The sequence below is a fragment of the Pyxicephalus adspersus genome, chromosome 9 (genome assembly GCF_032062135.1).
Source record: "Pyxicephalus adspersus chromosome 9, UCB_Pads_2.0, whole genome shotgun sequence".
Lineage (NCBI taxonomy): Eukaryota > Metazoa > Chordata > Amphibia > Anura > Pyxicephalidae > Pyxicephalus > Pyxicephalus adspersus.
This window is the reverse complement of record NC_092866.1, coordinates 62,347,422-62,361,554: the sequence shown is the minus strand read 5'-3', so window position 1 is coordinate 62,361,554 and position 14,133 is coordinate 62,347,422. Positions and strand designations below refer to the sequence as shown.

At 45.0% G+C, this 14,133-nt stretch overlaps 1 protein-coding gene across 9 annotated transcripts in view; it reads right to left on the bottom strand.

The window, feature by feature from the left end:
* The window catches only part of MICAL2 (microtubule associated monooxygenase, calponin and LIM domain containing 2), a 151,118-nt gene that overhangs the window by 120,872 nt on the left and 16,113 nt on the right, over positions 1-14,133 (bottom strand). Inside the window, exon 1 of one of the 9 annotated variants that reach the window (XM_072422274.1) lies at positions 5,080-5,304. The exons of the other annotated variants lie outside the window; for them this stretch is intronic. The gene's annotated coding sequence lies outside the window, so the exon portion shown is untranslated. Of the gene's footprint in view, positions 1-5,079; positions 5,305-14,133 lie in introns of those variants that run through there. 9 annotated transcript variants of the gene reach the window in all.

The window sequence follows — 14,133 nt, the reverse complement described above, 5'->3', positions numbered from 1 at the left end:
AAAAAACCCTACACATTGCCTATAAGCAAAGATCACATGACCGAATGCCTTTTTTGCCCGTTTGCTACCATTTTAAAGTGACATTACCAATGGAGACTACAGGCCCCCTTGAGGCCCTACTGATGGACAACCATAGCATAACATTCTCTGTAAGGAGGGATCACATGACCAAATGCCTAGTTTTGCACATGCAGAAATGCCTAGGCTTGCCCAACATTTGCCACCATATTGAGGTGATATTACCAATGGTGATTTCAGGACCCCTTGAGGACTCTACTAATGAACAACCAATGGACAACCATATCATAACCTATACATTCCCTATAAGGAATGATTACATGCAGAAATGCCTAGGCTTGCCCAATGTTTGCCACCGTATTGAGGTGATTTTACTAATGGAGCCATCAGGACCCCTTGAGAACCTTACTGATGGACAACCAATGGACAACCATAAAATAACTACTACATCTACAGCACTACAGCAATCACATGACCAAATGTTTAGGTTTGCCCAACATTTACCACTATATCGAGGTGATATTACCAACAGAGACTTCAAGACCTTTTGAGGAACTTACTGTTGGACAACTAATAAACAACCATGAAATACCCTACACATTCCGTTTAGGAGGTCACATGACCAAATGACTAGGCTTGACGTGTGCCACCATATTAACATTACCAATGGAGACTACAGGACTTTTGAGGACCTTACTGATGGACAACCAATGAACAGCCGTGAAATAACCTCTAAAATGCATAGAAGTAGAGATCACATGACCAAATGCATAGGTTTGCCACCATATTGAGGTGACATTACCAATGGAGACTATAGGATCTCTTGATGACTCTACTGATGGACAACCAAAACATTACCTATACATTTTCTATAAGGAGCGTATTCCCTATACATGACCAAATGCCTAGGTTTCAAGGGTCAATGAAGCCATATTTGGTCACCATCGTCCTGATGGAGTATTTTGCTGATTGTTCGTTGGGAACCGGCGCCTGGATATTGTATTGTAGTTTCGACAGATCTCCTGGCACCGGCGTGTAAATAAATGACAAATCTATCTGATGAGAAAAGGCAGACATTGTATAAACCAACAAGGGAAGGTGGAAATCGGTGACAACCGTATAGATGTAATACAAGGTGGACTGAATAAGTCTGAGTTTGATGTGATCTCCAGCCAAGAACATCATTTACCAAGAAGTGAGAAGTCCCAGAGAGGGTCAGAACCGACCGTGATTGGGGTTGATAAGCTCCAGGCGTGTTCTGGTTGATTCTCAGCCAGGTCTGTTGCTTTACACATTCTCCGACGTATGATGGTGTTATCAACACGTATAAAACAGCAATACGTGGGAAGAGTAGAAACATTCCCTTTCGAAGTGATACCTTCATCATATTATGACCGTACTAGCTTGATTATATGGCCAAAAGAATGCCGAGCCTTGACCATGACGGCCAACAATATATGGACCTCCTCAAAATAATAGTTCAGGTGTCTCCAGTGAAAGTTGCTATTATTGCTACATCATACAAAGACATTTGTGGTCCCCTGACTTTGGGGTCACAGTCTGGTGAAGACCCTTTTCTGGTCCTGTGCCCCTCCAAAGACACCTCCATAAAGACTTGGTGTGATGAGTTTGATGTGAAGGAACTTCACAGAGCTCCGACCACAACCCTACTGTTGTCCCTACCTTTGGGATGACTTAGAACATGGATGGTGAAACAAATCTTCTCATTCAACGTCAGTTCCTGGCCTGACGAGGGCTCTGGAGCACAAATTCCCACAGACCGACCCAAAATTCTAGAAAAAGCCTTCATAGAAGAGTGGAGGACGCTTTAGACACAAAGAAAGGGCCCATTCCATATTACCGGACATGGTTTTGGAATGGGACATCCACCAAGCAATGTAGGTGTGATGGTCAGGTGGCCTTCAAGCCTTCCATGTATGTAGTAGAAGGACCGTGGGTAATCTTTGACTGGAGAAGATAGACTATCCATGGGAAAAGCTGGAGGATCCAGCAAAGCTGGAATGGATTTCTTGAAAAATGTGCATCTAGTTGGAAAATGTTTTCAGTCTTGAACCAGATCCATTTCAGGTTTGCTGGATCACCTAGGTTCTCCCATGATAGTCTATCTGAGGCAAGAACAAGATTTTTTAGCCATGTGTCGACATCAGTATATAATATTGATTGTTTTCTTGGCAGAGCCACCAATTTATGCAATGGATGATCAGTCAACTAGATTATATTTGACAAAAAAAATTGAATCTGATGAAATTTCTTTGAAATCTGAGGCACTCCTGATTGGTATGATCAATAAATTAATCAATACATTGATCAGGAACACCCAAATAATCACAACAAACTTTCCCTGCCCTCAGGTTAATATAAATCATTGTTTACCGTAACAACAGGCTGGCAGAGCGGTGTTGATATAGTAACCATCAGAGAGCCCTCCCATTGGCTGTTGGTTATTATAGACCACTCCCCAATTATCAGGGGGCGGAGTTTGTGGCAGTTGATTGAGTAAAGAACATGGATTCCCAGAACCAGGAATGTTCAGGTTTTCAAAAGGTTTTCATTCCACCTTTTTTTCCTGATGGATTGTAAAGATGACCCAGCATACAGCCGCCATTTCTGAAAGGGAAGCAGCCTCTTCTTTCTAGTTTTTCAGTGAACTGATAACGGGAGGTCCTCTTTAAATAAGGTGAACGAGGGCCAGGCCTGAGGCTGACTCCATCCCAAACACTTTAATCTGTCTGTCTAAACTTGGCAGGAAATCTTATTAAATTATAAGCTGCAGAAGTACCGGGGGCGGGGAGGGGGGAGGTGACTTCTGTGCCGCTCTGCAGGTCACGGGAAGGGAAAATTATTATTTTCAAAATGAGAACAAGCAACAGCCAAAGCGGCTCGGGAACGAGATGTTTCCCATTTGTTTCTTTCAGAGGAGCGGGAGAAGCTTATTGCTTGATGTGCTGCCAGCAGAATAGAAATGTATCTCTGGAAAGGCTTTGTGGGCTCAGGAAATTAGTGACCGTGATGGGGCCACCTCTTTTACAAAGCCGTATCTGAAAGCCAGTCAGTGACTTTGTCTAGGCCGAGATGACATCATCACTCTGCTGCAGGCAGGAGCAAGCATTTCCTTAGTCTCCTTATTTTAATTTTTGTAGCAAGGCTGCAGCAGGGGGCTGATCAGTGTCAAACATTTGTCACACTGTCTGACATTGTTACACTAACCCATTACTTAGCATAAATCTGATGACAGGTCCACTTTATGGAGCTGTCACATTGATCTCAGACAGACAGAGATCTGGAACCCGCAAAGCAAAGATTCACATGACCAGCTGTGAATGGGATGTCCTTACAGTTCGGCATTCTCCAAATGCCGAGTGAATGATAACAGAAAACATTTCTTCACTCCTACACCACCACTGCCTATGTGAGACTTTTTTTAAATGGTGGAAGACAAAATTCCTGGGAAAAACTGGGGGTGGGGGTACTACCAAAAAAATATTCTGCACAAAGATCATCTCTGAGGACCAATCACATGCAAACTTTTTTACATGGCTTCCATCCAATCAGATTGCACTTATGTGATAAAATTTCAGACTCTCAGACCAGAACTACATAACTGCATGCTGGCCACTCCCATCCACAGTCATTGGCCAAGCTATGACTCCGCCCAGTGCTGCTTCTACAATGAGAAGGGAAGGATCCAGAACAGAACATTCTCCCAGTGGGAAAAACTCCTCAAATCCTGCCAGAAATCTTTTGAACGCATGACTTCCTGTGCTCTCTGCTGACTGATATCAGTTATGTTGTTCTCGGCTATCCCTGAGGATTAAAAAACACCCCCACCTTGTGATATTATTATGAGGGGGGTTCTGCAGTCCTTTGGTTAGGTGACAACCTTGCTTAGTTATAGATACACCAGAGTGAGAGTTGTCACCCTAGACAGGAAGTGTGTACCTGGCATATCCTGGCCAAGCCTCAACCAATCACCTTTGCCCCGACACAAGTGACCAGTATAAATGTGTCCTGTATATCAGAATCAGATCTCTAGTTGCCAGGCAGATTTTTATCGCCCGTCTGCACATAAATCAGAAAACCACCAATCAGAATGCCTTCCATTCCAAATGTAAATCGGAATATTTTTCTTTCGCCTTGTGCCACGTTCTTCACTCACTCAATGCTCCCATTATCTGAAAAACAATTGACGCCTCTGTCTCACCCGCTGTGTGGGGGCATCTATTTATACCATGATGGGGAATTGGGCACAAGTCAAATCCTGCAATGTGCAAACAATGGAGAGACATTTCACAGTCAGTGCCGAGTAACCTGCAGTGGAAAAATCGGTGGCTCTCCTCTTTAAACTGCCAAGACTTGATCATGTGACCATTGGCAGGGCAATGGTCATGTGACCATAGCCAAAGCACTGGCAAGACAATGGCAATGCGACCAATAGCAAGGTGTTGGTCGTGTGACCATTTTCACTTTGCCATTATCCCATTATTTGTCCAATACCCGAAGATCAGTACAGACGATAGATTTTCCTCGACCTTACTCTACCATTGGCAATCTGGCAGTAGGGCACTCCCACTATCATGCTAACCAATGGAAACCCTAAGCAGTCAACACTAAAGCCCGCCCACTCTGTGCCAAGAGGTTCCGGGCATCCCAGAGAAGGATTTGGGCACAAATAAAAGAACGCTCCGACTAGCAATAGACAAGCCAATCTCAAGCCAAAACCAATCACTGTAGAAAGAGTACAGTGAGTGCGCTTTATTCTTTTATCACGTGTCCCCATTAGGAAGAGCTACTTTACTTCCTGTAAGGACAGGAAGTGATGAAAAATTGCTCTAACGGTGACGCAACCACATTTTTAGCAGCACTGGGAATGGATGGAACATTTGACAATGTCAGCAAGTGTTTCTCATCCAGGTGACAACCCTCCTATTATTTCCCCATTTCCTAAAGTGGTGTCACCTAAACAGGAAGTGAGGGAAAAGCAGTAAGGATAAAGAAGGAATGGGGATTTGGGTTTGAAACCAGAAGATCTGAAATACTCACAAATTTCCATCAATACAGCGACACCCCAATGCCTCCCTGCCCAGCCTGGTAGCATCTCAGTAATCTCCAAGCTTCGGGGCGGATTTAGGTGCCATTGTGCCCGTCAGTGGCGTGGATCCCTGTCCCCGGGGGCGGCCTGCTTTGTTCAGCTATCTTTAGTTCAATGTCAGAAGGGGGTCCTGGCTGCGGAGAGAGCTGAGTCCGCAGGCTCGGTATTGCCAAGTATGGCGGTGTGCCGGCCCGTTGTGCTCCCTGCACTCGGATGCTGCCTCTTATCAGGAAGTTTTGCTGCAGGAATGTGAGATATTCCAGGCATGAGATGACAAGTGCAGCTCTGCCCAGCACCATTGACCCCTCCATAGACAGGCTGGGGCAGGTCTGGCTGGACTTCTTCTGCTGACCGGCCAACAGCCAACCATTCACCCACAACCGGTGGCATCCGGGGCGGGCGCTTCGGTCAGGTTGGATGACCGTTGGTCTTTGGGTGCATGGAGGATGTTCAAATCCCAGCATTGAGGCCGGTAAACGTTGGATATTAAAGTATAATACACAGGAATGCCAAAAAAAGGCCGCGTATGGCTTCCCAACACCCCGTGCCCGATTGGGCTTTGATGCCCCATTGTCCCAACTGCCCAGATACACTTTTATCAAGCTACACTTGTTGTATGAGGGGCATTTTCAGTTTCTGCATTTGGGTAGGAAAAGGGGCATTTCCATTGCCCCAAAGGGTAGCAGATGATAGATAACTCAATTGGGGTATACCACCAATGGTGTGCCAATCCAGTCACCGCCTGCCCATTTCTGCTCATCTGTCCCTGGTCATTCCATCACCACTGACATTCCACCACTCCACCCACTCCCTGCTGATATATACCAGTGCCACCCACTTCCTGTCCGTGCCCGTCCACCTCTGCTGATCTTGACCACTAACAGTACATCGTCCCACCAAATATATGCCCATGTGCACTGACCTTCCCCTGGTGATTTCCACCACTAATGCTTCACCACCTAATCCCACTCACCTCTCTCTGGTGATTTCCACCAATCAACAAGCAATAAACAGCTATTTTTCATGCAAATGCAACCAATGGCAAAGCTTTACAATACATGGGCAACAAATGGGAAATTGATACAATATATGGGCAACAGAAAGGCAATTGCTAGAATACATGGGCAGGAAATAAGAAACTGTTACAGTACAAGGGCCATCGCTATAATACATAGCAATCAGTACCATACATGGGCAACAAATGGGGAATCATACCAATTCATGGGCAATAAATGGGCAATTGTTACAAGAAAAGGGCAACTACTGGGCAATTGCTATAATACTAAGACAACCCAGAAGAAACCAGTACAATACAAGGGCAACAAACAGGCAATCATTACAGTACAAGGGCAACAAATTGGCAATCCTTAAAATACAGGGCAACGAATGGGCAATTGCTACAATACATGGGCAACAAATGGGCAATCCATGACCAAAGCAGATGAAGCCACTGGGGGGCAGTATTCATGCACTTAATAATAAAATTATATCTGATGCCAGTGCCGTGTTGCATCAAACTTTTTGTGTGAGATTTGAATTATTTTTATTACTGAATTGTTACTCCTAATTCTTCTCAGTCAGCAGTGTGACAACAAACTGTCTTTCAGTTACTTTTCATTGAGCAGTAGGTTGCCCCTCTTTCCATACCCAGGTAGGTGTACACCCCTCATGCTCATAGAGGGGGAGGAGCTGCGGGGAGTCGTCCACACACATCTCCAATCTGCCATCGCTGCACTCGCCTGCAGCACTCCAAGCCCCAAATTTACACCTCCCCGGGGGCCAATCACAGCCAAGATGACTTCATTGAATGGAATAAATGGGGATTTATCTGCTCTGTCATACTGAAAGTGACAACTGGCCCACTTCTACTAAACATGGCACTGGGCATCTGCAAAGAGAACCTGTCACGTTTGGGTTTCAGCATGAATACTCAGATCTATAATACCAGCCCTGACCCACACATGGCAGATTTATATTGCTTTATATTTTTTTTTTATTCGGAACACCTCTGCAGTCATCTTTGTATTGAAAATAAAGTTAAATTCAAAGAAGCGGAGGAGTATTGCACTTCACATTTTAACTGCACTGAGGAAGTTTATTCTGCCAATATTTTGCCTTCTGTGGCTGCGCTTTTTTCAGGAGATTAGGCGGGGCTCACTCTGACTTGCTGCAGATTCTAATGCATATTGGGAAAAGCTCACAGTGGGCAGTAAAATCAGAGAAAGTATTCTAAGTCTAGGAGGGGTGAAATACAAATTGATCTGCCAGAAACCCAGTGAGCTCCTGACATCCTGTAGTTAGATGACAACTCTGTTTCTCCTGATCTGAAAAGCCAAGCTGTGTTGTCAGCCCGGCCTAGACTACAGAACACCTCCGACTTATGTTATTGAGAATAGGACAGGCAGTGAGTTCTGTAGCCCAGCAGAGGGCAGGGCTGACAACACAACCCTGATATCCGGTGCAGTAGAAGCAGCGTTGTCAGCTCACAACACATTGCCAATACTCAATCCCTTGGCTGTATACTGAGACCTGTCCGGAATATTCATACAGATTTGTAGGCACAAAGCCATTGGATCAGCAGGCAGGCCAGGCATTCAGTATTTCCTGCTGCAGCGGCCAGTGGCCATCTCCATATTTCTCGCTTTATAGTTTATACATTGAAAGTTCTGTCTCAGATTTGCAGGGAGTGATGATTTATAGCGACGGCATTAAATATAGAATCAGCGATACTTCTGTATTTCTGAGGAACCGACGGTGACCACAACATGAAAGCAGGAAATCCGGGTGCTTCTTAACCCCTTCATGCCTGCGGGTATAATATAGATGGGATAATAGGCAGAGCATTAAAGAGACCCTGTCACCTGACCTATGCATGGTAACATAAGTACCCAGCACTACCTACTGTACACTTTAATGCCCACACAGCTATGCCAATGGGGTAGCATGTGACCCATGAACCAGAGATAATGCCCCATATGGTACCCCAGGGCCAGCTTGTGTTGAATCTTAAAGGTCTCAGGGACCGCACCCCTTCTTCCCATGATAGGGGGCATTATCATTGGTTTATGGGTCACATGCAATTGGCATGGTTGAGAGGGGTATTAAAAAAGTGAATAAAAAGTGTTAGAAAGATCTGAATGGGAAGGTCACAGAGCCTCTTGTATTCTCACCATTCATACTGATAGATTGTAAGCTCTTCTGAGCAGTCGTCTCCTCTTCCATTGTCATTGTTTGTATCTGTATGTCATTTGCCTCCCTTATGTACAGCGCTGTGTAATATGTTGGCGCTATATTAATATAGTTTGGTAATATTAATATTATGACCTGACTGTACAATCTCAGCAAACATGTAATAAAAGGATCCATCTGATTGGATACAAAGTGACTGGCGGCTCTTCCCTTATCGGTCGCACGTTTCCCATTACAGTGGTTTGATATAAATTGATTTATACATTGTTGCAATATTCTCACCCTGGATTAGGCCAATAGGATGAGGTGACCCTATCAGAGGGCGGCTGCTTGGGGGCCCCCAGTAAAGTCTAAAAGACTCATTATAGGAAGCGGTGAATAAATGTGAAATAAAATATGATATTTTTGTATCAGAGCCCAGAATCACATCAGCGCAGAGTCCTATTACGTCTGATTCACCGTCCTAACGAGCTCCCGGGGAATCCTGGGAACACGAGATCCAGACGGACTGCAGGGAGTGCGGTGTGCTGTAATCTCATTGGGTGTTACAGCTATTACATGGGGGTCATTGTCCCCGGGATACCCAGAGTTCACACATCGGAGACTTTCTCATGAAGGATTGTAACGTGTGATATATAAAATGAACAAATACGTCTCAGCAATCCAAAATATCCACATCGACTTCTACAATGCAACATGGTAAAAATCTGTCCTTCGGCCTCCCTTTCCCTAGATCTGCCCTCCAGACTCCTCTTCAATAAAACTGCCCTCTGGTCTTTTCTTCATTAAATCTGCCCTCCAGTCCCCTCTTCATTAAACCTGCCCTCCATCCTCCTCTTCATTAAATCTGCCCTTCAGCCTCCCCTTCATTAATTTTACCCTCCAGCCTCCCCTTTATTAAATCTGCATTGTACCGGCTTCTTCCCTGGATTGAAATTACTTACTCTATTTCACTGCACACTGTGAGCTTCTCACAATGCACATTTGAAGCTGCAGCAAGTCACATAGACTCCGCCTCATTTCCTGGATGGTCTATCATCCTCTAGCCCCTCCCTCTCCAGCTTGACTGCCCCGCCCCTTTAATTTTTTGCATTTCAGCTCTTCCAATCATAAAGAATTAGAACCACATGTGGGTGATCTGCCCACCCACCCCGACTACCACCAATCAGGGCATTTTATTATTTCGGGGACCATGAAAGGCAAATATAATATCACTTTAACATTATATAGCAAAGCCATTGATTGGTTCTTCTACTGCCCCACCTTCTGCAGGGCAACGTTTAAAAGATTGCTACACATTTTGGGCCCCCACTTCCTATTTGCCCAGGGCCCCTTTTTGTCCAAAAAGATGGCGGCTTCCCTGTCCTCTACACTCAGATGATCCCCAGGTTAATAATTTGGGGGCCCTGAGATAGGGGCGGATTTATGTCCCAGGATCAATAGGCACCTCGGTTTTATGGCCGCCGGTTCCAGGAAAATCTCACTTTACAGCCCAGCACTTTGACCCAATCATGGCGCAACGCGGATCCCCTTTCAGCCTCAAGAAAAAAATAATAATCTGTTTGTGTTAATTGGCAAATCGTCCGGCGGAGCCTCAATCTCAGCTCCTCTATGGAAAATAATTAGAAGCAGATTGGCGTGTAATGGCTTTTATATCATTATCATTCCTCCTGAATGAGATTTATGGAGCTATTATTATCACCGAGCACTCCAAAGGTCACCCTGATGTAGGTAACGCCGGAGAACGCCTTTTATGAGAGTCCCATATCTGCTGGATTAGTCTGAGGGTGGCCTTGCAGCGCCGGGGATTTGGGGTCAATTCTTACCAGGAGCGTTGCTTACAAATCATTCATTAATAACAATCATCATTCCTAATATATTCACAAATCTTTAAATGTAGCCAAAGCACCAAAAGGCCGAGGACGTATAAACCCCAAATCGTCCATTGGAGAAGGGGGTGGGTTCAGAATTTGGCAAAGTGGAGGGAGCCGGTATTACACGGGATTACGGAGGAGACAATAATAGAGTAACAATCACATCACAGCGAGCCGCTCCATTCGCAACATTCGTTCCCCAACAATGGAGCCATTGTCAGCCCCTACAAATCCTATTGTACTGCTGCCTCGGCACTAACAAGACCTGTTCTTCTTCCAGCACTGAAATATCCATCAGCCCACGTTCAGACGTTGTAGGGTGTAGGTGTGTGTGTGGCTTGGTGTCATTGGTCAATCATCAGGCCATCACAACCAATCAAATGCTTCCCTTCATTTTTTAACTCCCCCCACCTGCTAGATTGTAAGCTCTTTGGGCAGGGTCCTTTCCTCCTCCTGTGTCACTGTCTGTATCTGTTATTTGCAACCCCTATTTAATATACAGCACTGCGTAATATGTTGGCGCAATATAAATCCTACTAATAATAACTTAGACCGCAATTATGACTTCTGGGTTCACTGACTGTCCAAATCCAATATTGGTGATGCTGAGGTCACTTTGTCTCCAGCATGGGCAGTGGTGGTGACAACCATAGACCGCAGCTGGGTAATGTGCGTCAAGTTGTAGTTTACGTTAGAAGGCCACATGGCAAGGTGACAACACACAAGCTCAATTTGGAGACAGGGATGGGGTGTTGTCAGCCTATAGCAGGAAGTGACTTTCATGCCAGGATCCAAGAGCTAGGGCCATCTCTAGCCTGGGTGCTAGGAATAACTTTCAAACCAGGCTTCTATTATTATTTATTCTGATTCTTCTGCCCAAACTATAGAGATTTAGATGATTTTTATTCAACATTCAAAAAGTGTCATTGGTGGCCGATTGGTGGCTCAGTGGTTAGCACTCTGGTCTTTGCAGGTCCCAGGTTCAAATCTAAGCCAGGACTCTATCTGCATGGAGTTTGCACGTGGTTTTGTGGGTTTCCTCCCACAGGCCAAAAACATGCAGTTAGGGTAATTGGTTTCCCCCTAAAATTGCCCTTAGAGTGTAATGACATATGACTATGGTGGGGGCATTAGATTGTGAGCTCCTTTGAGGGACAGCTAGTGACATGACTATGGATTTTGTACAGCGCTGTGTAATATGTTGGCGCTATATAAATACTGTGTAATAATAATGTTCACTGGGCAGAGCAGTGCCAGGGCTCCTCTGCCCCACTTATTCTATCCAGAAGCGTCCTGGCCCAGAATGAGGGCAATGATCCAAAACATGGCTGGCACTGTCCATACTCCACGTCTGATGGATAGAACACACAATGCAGCTAATTAGCTAGATTAGAATTCACAGCGATCTGAAGTCTAAACTTTCACCAGGAAACATTCTTCTCGGTCTGGAGAATGAAATCATGAATTGTTTTCTATTAAGTCCTGTGGCCCCGGGGGTAGGGCTGCCAAATCCTGAACAAACTCAGCCGGGATATATTGTAACACTCGGGGCTAATGGAGGGCAGATACATACCAGCTGTAGGGAAACTGGACTGGGGTACAAAGATTATCTGTGGCCCCCAAGTGTCATTTTTCTGGGGGCTCCATATATCAGGGTGTCATTACTCTGGGGGTCCATATCTCAGGGTGTCATTACTCTGGGGGTCCATATGTCAGGGTGTCATTACTCTAGGGGCTCCATATATCAGGGTGTCATTACTTTGGGGGCTCCATATGTAAGGGTGTCATTACTCTGGGGGTCCATATGTCAGGGTTTCATTACTCTGGGGGCTCCATATATCAGGGAGTTATTACTCTGGGGGCTGCATATGTAAGGGTGTCATTACTCTGGGGACTTCATATGTTAGGGTGTCATTACTTTGGGGGCCACCAATTGTCATTGTCCTGGGGGCCCCCTATTGTGTTTGTGCTATTGTTCTAAGCCCCTCAAGTGTCGGTGTGTTATGGTCCTGGCACCCCAAAAATCAATGTCCTATTGTTTAGGGGTTAGTGTCAATGTGCCATTATTCTAGGACCCCTGTGGCTTTGTTCTGGGACCCCAGATGTTAAGGTGTCATTATTCTGGGACCCCTCAATGTGTCGTTGTTTAGGGGTCTTCAAGTGTCACTGTGTCATTGTCCTAGAACCCCAAAAGTAATTTATCCAAAACCTTTTATGTCAGTGTATTAATATTTTGTGGGTCCAAAATGTCAGTGTGTCATGATTCCGGGACTCCTAATTGTTATTGTGATTTTGTTCTGGAACCCTAGGGTGTCAGTGTGTCATTTCTCCAGAACCCCCAAAAGTCAATGTATCATGGTCCTGGAACCCCACGTCAATTTGTCATTGTTTTGGAATCTCAAGGGTGAGTCTCATATTGTTCTAGGACCCCAAATGTCAATGTGTCATTAACCTGGAAACCTAAGTGTTGGCATGCTAATAATCCTGGGGGCCCCATGTGTCGGTTTGTTGTTCTGAAACCCCAAGGATCATTGTCATAGAGCCCAAAGTGAAAAAAATAAGGAAGAAAAGATTGGGGTTTTTTGGCAAACAAAATTGATTTAGGGTAAGTTGTATTCAACATCATATAAAGCACATTAGTTTGTTCATAATAAGTGAATAATCTAAGTAGCTTGATCCGAGTTAAAGACACTGGTGTGAAAAAACATATTTACTAGAGACAGATATCCCTGATTACAAGAGTATTGTTGGTATTATTAACGTTTCATAACCCGACGCGTTTCGCCTATCGGCTTCTTCAGGGGATCTTGCGATGAACAATATAGAGGTAACATGGTTGTGTCATGAATTAGTATCACATTTATATTTCTATGCTTAAGGATGCCCAAATGTCAATGTGTCATAGATGTGAATCCCCGAGTGTCGGTGTGCCATTAGTCTGGGGGCCCCCAAATACCAGTGATTCTGAAACTCCAAGTTTCATTGTCCTACAACACCTAATATCATTCTGACATTGTTCTGGAACCCTTAGGTGTCTTTTCCCTGGGACCCCCAAATGTCAATGCGTCATTGTTCAGGGATCCCCAGGAGTCTTTGTTCTAGAACACCAAGGGTGGGTCTGACATTGTTCTGGGACCCCAGATGTCAGATTGCCATTGACCTGGAACTCCATGTGTTGGTGTGCTATTATTCTAGGGGCCTCAAATGTCAATGTGTCATTGTTCTAAAACCCCAGCTGTCCCCAAAGTATTGATCTGACATTATTTGCAGACCCCCAAGTGTCAATGTGTCATTGTTCTGCAACTCCAAGTGTTAGGATGTCAATGCTCTGGGACCAAAAGTATCAGCATGTCATTGGTTTGGGACCCCCATAATGTCAGGATGTCATTATTCTGGGACCCTCAGGGTCATCCTGTCCTTGTTCTGGGCCCCCTCAACTTTTAGTGTGTAATTCTTTTGCCCCCCAGTGTCAGTGTGTTACTATTCTGGGACCCCCCCCTTCCCAGTATCATTATTCCAGGTTTCCATGCACCATTCCTGATTTTCGGTCTCCCCAGCACAGGAATAATAATCATTAAGTATCATTACGTACAGGGTGACAGTGCCGGGAGATGTAAAATGGATTAATCATTTATAGGGGTTGGCGGGTGAAGTGGCAACGCTCTTATATTGGATTTTACTGTGTGAACGCGCTCGTGTGTCGCCTTTCATCATCTCTGTAATTATACCTGGGAGGGCCGGGATGGCCCAGAATCGAGGAGGATCCCAGCGCTGTGTGTGCAGGGTGTGGCCTGTGAATTCAATGAAAATAAATTTGACAGTGAGATCCGGAGACGATTCTCCTTGCTGCCAGCCGGGCCGGGCAGTAGATGCCCCCTTTACCCGCCATGTTCAACATATCGCCTATACCAAGCAAACAGCTAAATACACATAAGAGACTGT